The sequence below is a fragment of the Rhincodon typus genome, chromosome 30 (assembly GCF_021869965.1).
Source record: "Rhincodon typus isolate 14 chromosome 30, sRhiTyp1.1, whole genome shotgun sequence".
In the NCBI taxonomy this organism is placed as follows: domain Eukaryota; kingdom Metazoa; phylum Chordata; class Chondrichthyes; order Orectolobiformes; family Rhincodontidae; genus Rhincodon; species Rhincodon typus.
In genome coordinates this window covers 37,544,678-37,551,391 of record NC_063361.1, presented here as the reverse complement: position 1 = coordinate 37,551,391, position 6,714 = coordinate 37,544,678, and the positions used below count along the sequence as shown (strand labels likewise).

At 44.2% G+C, this 6,714-nt stretch overlaps 1 long non-coding RNA gene across 1 annotated transcript in view; it reads right to left on the bottom strand.

Annotated features, from left to right (window-relative positions):
- Positions 1-5,968, bottom strand: part of LOC125486585 — a 37,411-nt gene extending 31,443 nt beyond the window's left edge. The window contains exon 1 of the long non-coding RNA XR_007265231.1: positions 5,911-5,968. This is a non-coding gene — a long non-coding RNA (uncharacterized LOC125486585). The remainder of the gene's footprint in view (positions 1-5,910) is intronic.
- Positions 5,969-6,714: the final 746 nt, after the last annotated feature.

The window sequence follows — 6,714 nt, the reverse complement described above, 5'->3', positions numbered from 1 at the left end:
CGAGGGGACATAGCTTTAAATTGAGGGGTGATAGATATAGGACAGATTTCAGAGGTAGGTTCTTTACTCAGAGAGTAGTAAGGGCGTGGAATGCCCTGCCTGCAAAAATAGTAGACTCGCCCACTTTAAGGGCATTTAAATGGTCATTGGATAAACATATGGATGATAATGGAATAGTGTAGGTTAGATGGGCTTCAGATTGGTTTCACAGGTCGGCGCAACATCGAGGGCCGAAGGGCCTGTACTGCGCTGTAATGTTCTATGTTCTATGAGTAGAAATGACAGGATATACCAGATGAAAACGTGGCTGAAAAAATGGTGTCAGGGGAAAGGTTTTAGATTCCTGGGGCAATGGCACCGGTTCTGGGGGAGGTAGGACCTGTACAAATTGGACAGGCTACCCCTGGGCAGGACTGGGACTGATGTCCTAGGGGGAGTGGTTGGGGAGGGTTTAAACTAATAGTCCAGAGGGATGGGAACCGATGTAAAAGTCAGAGAAGGAGCGAGCAAGGACAAAAACAAAAGCTAGAAAAGGGAATAAGAAAAGTGATGGGCTGTGAAACCAAGAACAAGATTCAAACAAGGGTTATTGAGAAAAATGAGGAGACAAACACTGTTAAAAAGACAAGTTTAAAGGCTTTGTGCCTTAATGCGTGGAGCATTTACAATAAAGTAGATGAACTAATTGCACAGATAGATGTAAATGGGTATGATATAATTGGGATTACGGAGACATGGCTGCAGGGTGACTAGGGATGGGAGTTGAATGTCCCAGGGTATTCAGTATTTAGGAAGGATGGGCAAAAAGGAAACAGTGGCAGAGCAGCATTGCTGGTTAAAGAGGAAATTAACACAATAGTGAGAAAGCATATGACAATGTGGAGTCTGTATGAGTAGAGTTGAGAAATACCAAGGGCAAAAAACATTAGTGGGTGCCACATACAGACCCCTAAATTGCAGTGGTACTATCGAGAATGGCATTAAATTAGGAAATTAGAGATGCATGTGATAAGGGAATATCAGTGATCATGGTTGATTTTAATCTGCACAGAGATTGGACAAATCAAATTAGCCACAATACCATAGAGGAGGAATTCCTGGTGTGTATACGGATGGTTTTCTTGACCAGTATGTGGAGAAACCAACTGGAGAGCGGGCCATCTTAGGTTGGGTACCGTGTAATGAGAAGGGAATCACTGCCAATCTCACTGTGTGAGACCCCTTGGGGAAGAGCGACCATAACATGACAGAATTTTTAAAATCAAGATTGAGAATGAGGTTGTTGAACCTTAGGGTGCTGAACCTTAATAGAGGAAACTATGAAGATATGAGGTGTGAGTTGGCCTTGATAGATTGGGGAGAGTGACTTAAAAGGATGACAGTGGATTGACATTCAAGGAATGCATGGCGAACTGCAACAACTGTTTATTCCTGTCTGTCGCAAAAGCAAAATGGGTAAGAGGGCCAATCCATGGTTTACAGAAGGAAATAAGATATAGTATCTGATCCAAGGAAGAAGCATACAGATTGGCCAAGAAAAGTAATAAATCTGAGGATTGGGAGGAGTTTACAATTCAGCAAAGAAGGACCAAGGGATTGATTAAGAAGGGGAAAATAGAATACGAAAGTAAGCTTGCAGGGAACATAAAGATTGATGCTAAGAGTTTCTAGACGTACATGAAGAGAAAGAGATTGGTAAAGGCAAATGTAGGTCCCCTACAGACAGAAATGGGGGAACGGATAAAAGGGAACAAAGAAATGGCTGAGGAACTGAACACGTACTTTGGTTCTGTCTTATGAAAGAGGACACAAATCAGATACCAGATTTGTTGGAGGAGGCAAGGTTTAGTGAAAGGGAAGAACTGAGGGAGATTGATATTAGTAGAGAAATGGTACTGGGAAAATTGTTGGGATTGAAGGCCAATAAATCCCCAGGGCCTGATAAACTACATCCCATGGTACTTAAGGAAGTAGCTCTAGAAATAGTGGATGCATTGGTGATCATCTTCCAGGATTCTATAGACTCTGGAACAGTCCCTGCAGATTGGATAGTGACTAATGTCACTCCAATATTCAAAAAGGGAGGTAGAGAGAAAACAGGGAATTATTGGCCGGTGAGCCTAACATCGGTAGTGGGGAAAATTCTCGAATCCATCGTCAAGGATTTTATAGTACAGCATTTAGAAAGCAATGGCAGGATTAGACAGAATCAGCATAGATTTATGAAGGAGAAATCATGCTTGACAAATCTGTTGGAATTCTACGAAGATGTAACCAGTAGTGTTGACAAAGGGTGAGCCAGTCAATGTAGTATATTTGGACTTTCAGAAAGCATTTGACAAAGTCCCACATAAGAGATTAATGTGCAAGATTAAAGCACATGGGACTGTGGGAAGTATATTGAGATGGATAGGAAACTAGTTGGCAGAGAGGAAACAAAGAGTAAGAATTAACACGTCCTTTTCAAATTGGCAGGCAGTAACTACTGGAGAGCAAAAGGAATCAGCGCTGGATCCCAGCTATTCACAATATATATTAATGATTTCGATGAGGGAACAAAATGTAACATCTCGAAGTTTGCAGATGACACCAAGTTGGGTGGGAAGGTGAACTGTGATGAGGATGCAGAGATCCTTCAACATGATCTCGACAGGTTGGGTGAGTGGGCAAATCAATAGCAGATGCAGCACAAGAGATAGTAGGAACTGCAGATGCTGGAGAATCTGACATAACAGGGTGTACAGCTGGATGAACACAGCAGGCCAAGCAGCATCAGAGGAGCAGGAAAGCTGATGTTTCGGGCCTAGACCCTTCTTCAGAAATGGGGGAGGGGAAGGGGGTTCTGAAATAAATAGGGAGAGAGGGGAAGGCGGATAGAAGATGGATAGAGGAGAAGATAGGTGGAGAGGAGACAGACAGGTCAAAGAGGCGGGGATGGAGCCAGTAAAGGTGAGTGTAGGTGGGGAGGTAGGGAGGAGATGGGTCAGTCCAGGGAGGACGGACAGGTCAAGGGGGCGAGATGAGGTTAGTAGGCAGGAGATGGGGGTGGGGCTTGAGGTGGGAGGAAGGACAGATTAGGGAGGCGGGGACGAGCTGGGCTGTTTTGGGATGCAGTAGGGGGAGGGGAGATTTTGAAGCTTGTGAAGTCCACATTGATACCATTGGGCTGCAGGGTTCCCAAGCGGAATATGAGTTGCTGTTCCTGCAACCTTCGGGTAGCATCGTTGTGGCACTACAGGAGGCCCAGGATGGACATGTCGTCTGAGTGGGAGGGGGAGTTGAAATGGTTCGCGACTGGGAGGTGCAGTTGTTTAGTGCGAACTGAGCGTAACGTTCTGCAAAGTGGTCCCCAAGACTTCACAAGCTTCAAAATCTCCCCTCCCCATACCACATCCCAAAACCAGCTCAGCTCGTCCCCGCCTCCCTAACCTGTCCTTCCTTCCACCTATCCCCTCCTCCCACCTCAAGCCGCACCCCCATCTCCTACCTACTAACCTCATCCCACCCCCTTGACCTGTCCGTCCTGACCTATCTCCTCCCTACCTCCCCACCTACACTCACCTTTACTGGCTCTATCCCTGCCTCTTTGACCTGTCTGCCTCCTCTCCATCTATTTTCTCCTCTCTCCATCTTCTATCTGCCTCCCCCTCTCTCCCTATTTATTTCAAAAACCCCTTCCCCTCCCCCATTTCTGATGAAGGGTCTAGGCCCGAAATGTCGGCCTTCCTGCTCCTCTGATGCTGCTTGGCCTGCTGCGTTCATCCAGCTCTACACCTTATTATCACAGATGCAGTACAATTTGGATAAATGGGAGGTTATTCACTTTGGAAGCAAAAATAAGAAGGCAGATTACTACCTGAATGGCTGTAAATTGGGAGAGGGAAGTGTGCAGTGGGACCTGGGTGTCCTTGTGCACCAATCGCTGAAGGTAAGCATGCAGGTACAGCAGGCAGTAAAGAAGGCAAATGGTACGTTGGCCTTCGTTGCGAGAAGTTTCAAGTGCAGGAACAGGGATTTGTTGCAGTTATACAGGGCCTTGGTGAGGCCACAGCTGGAATATTCTGTGCAGTTTTGGTTTCCTTTTCTGAGGAAGGATGTTCTTGCTCTTGAGGGAGCGTAGTGAAGGTTTACCAGGCTGATTCCTGGGATGGTGGGTCTGATGTATGAGGAGATTGACTAGGTTGAGATTGTTTTTGCTAGAGTTCAGATGAATGCGGGGGGTGGGATCTCAGAGACTTATAAAATTCTAACAGGACTGGACATGGTAGATGCAGGGAGGATGTTCCCGATAGTGGGTGTATCCAGAACCAGGGGTCACAGTTTGAGGATTAAAGATAGACGATTTGGGATGGAGATGAGGAGTGGTGAGCCTGTGGGATTCATTACCACAGGGAAGTAGTTGATGCCAAAACAAAACACTGAATGTATTCAAGAGGTGACTAGTTACAGCACTTGGGGTGAATGGGATCAAAGGTTACAGGGAGAAAGCAGGATTAGGCTATTGAGTTGGACAATCAGCCATGATTGTGAAGAATGGCGGAGCAGGCTCAAAGGGTCGAATGGCCTTCTCCTGCTCCCTTCTATGTTTCTATGGGAGCTGGTGGGGAAATGATAGATATAGTGTCCATGGATTTATAAAAATCATTTGATAAAGTACCACACCAAAAAGTTATTACAATTAAAAAAAAAAGAGGAAAAGAAGAACAGAGGACAATATATTACCATGGATTTAAAAAAAAAAAAAAGTTAGCTCACAGGACACAGAATTGGGATAAACGGTCTTTTTTGGGTTGAATGGACTGTCAAAAGAATCAGTGCTGGATCCTCAACTACTTACAATCTATAGCAAAGATTTGGATGACAGGACTGTGTGTGGTGGTTAAATGTACTGATGACTCCAAAATAGGTAGGAAAATAATCTGTCAAAAGGAGGTGGAAAGTATGTAAAGGAATTTAGACAAGTCTCAGTGAGGAAAAAAATATTGGTAGGTGGAGTAGAACATGGATAAAGATATGCTTACTCATTTTGCCAGGAAGAACAGAAAAACAGCATAGTATTTAAACAGGAAGAGATGCAGAACTCAGTGGCACAGAGCAATCTGAGTGCCCTGGTACATGAATTACAAATCAACATGCACATACAGCAGGTAATCAGTAAATCCTATGATCAGTAATGGATGGGTCAAAACGTGGTTAGCGAGGGATTGGTCAGTGTTGGGTTAGGAGGAATCGGACAGTGAGGAAATACTCTGACAATGATGATTTTCTGTGCAGGGATCAGTGGGAAGACATGGAGAGGAGACTACGGGAAACAATTCAAGATGTCTGTCATTGTGACATCATGCAGGCAAACCCTCTGCACCCAAAGGTGCTGGATCCTGTGGATGCCATCAGCACCACCTTCTGTCTCGAGTCTGTGTGCCCAGATAAGAAATCACTGGAGAAGGCTTTAGCCAATATTAGCTCACTTCTGAAACCAGGTGGTTTCCTCCTGATGATTGGGGCACTCAATGAATCCTATTACCTGGCTGGGGAAGTGAAACTCAGGGTCGTTCCTCTCGATGAAGATTACGTGAAGGAGGCAGTTAGCAGGTCCGGCTACAGAATCTGTACCTTCAAAACATACAACATGCCACCTGAACTGAACATTGGGGTTGACGACGTGCATGCTGTTTTCTACCTCCAAGCACAGAAGATCTGATCTGTGTCTTTGTAACTTCACTGCCAGAGATTTCACAAACATTCAAATACAAATGACGTAAAAGCAGCTCTAGAGTGAGTGAGAGAAAATAGCTACATGACACTGGGGTTAAACAGTCACAGTGATAGGTCACACTCCCTAAAGTTAGTGTAATGTATGTGAATGAGTGCGTGTGCATGTATAACAGAAATTGCCTGAACATCACTCACCTCTGGACTGACTCAAAAGATGCTTTTCGACTTTCAATTTGTTAATTGTTTTTCATCTACAACCAGGAAAACACAAATAGAAGTGAATAAATAATTTGTCCAACTCTGGCAGTTCTTGATATGAATTGTTCAGATGAAGCTGAAGCTTCAGCTTGCAACATAAACCAATCATGTGCAACACAACAGATCAGCTAACACTGTACAATAATCAGCACAGGCACATATGTGGTGTACCTAACTATTAGATGCATGCTGTAACCATGTGTGACAAGCAGCTCTGTTTGAGGCATGCTTCATGGTTAGATGAATATGTTATTGGCACGTGAATGATGATGTTCATTTTCTAGGCATATGTACACACGTATAGGAAACAGAATCGTGTAGCATAGAGTTCCCAGCTCTTTTGAAGAGCAATTTAGTTACTCCAGTTAATGCCACTCTCCTGCTCTTTTGCCATGCTCCTGTATTTGTCCCTACATTCAAGCATTTAGCTAGTTCCCTTTTTGAAGGTTATTACTGAGCTGGTGGGTGCAGATTATCAGGCAGTATGTTCTAACCATTCTGTAAAATTACCTCAAGCTGCTTTTGGTTTCTCTGTTAATCACCTTCAATCTGAGCCCTCCAGTTACCCATCAGCTACCGCAGGTAGATTTACTTTATTGACTTGTTCAAAACTCTTGCTTATTTTAAGCAAATCTCCTTCGAGTCTTCTCTGCTCTGAAAATCACAGTTCTCCAATTTCTTCCAGTCTCACTCCTGGAACTATGCTGGTTAATCTCTTTTTTAAAAGACTTCCAAAACCCT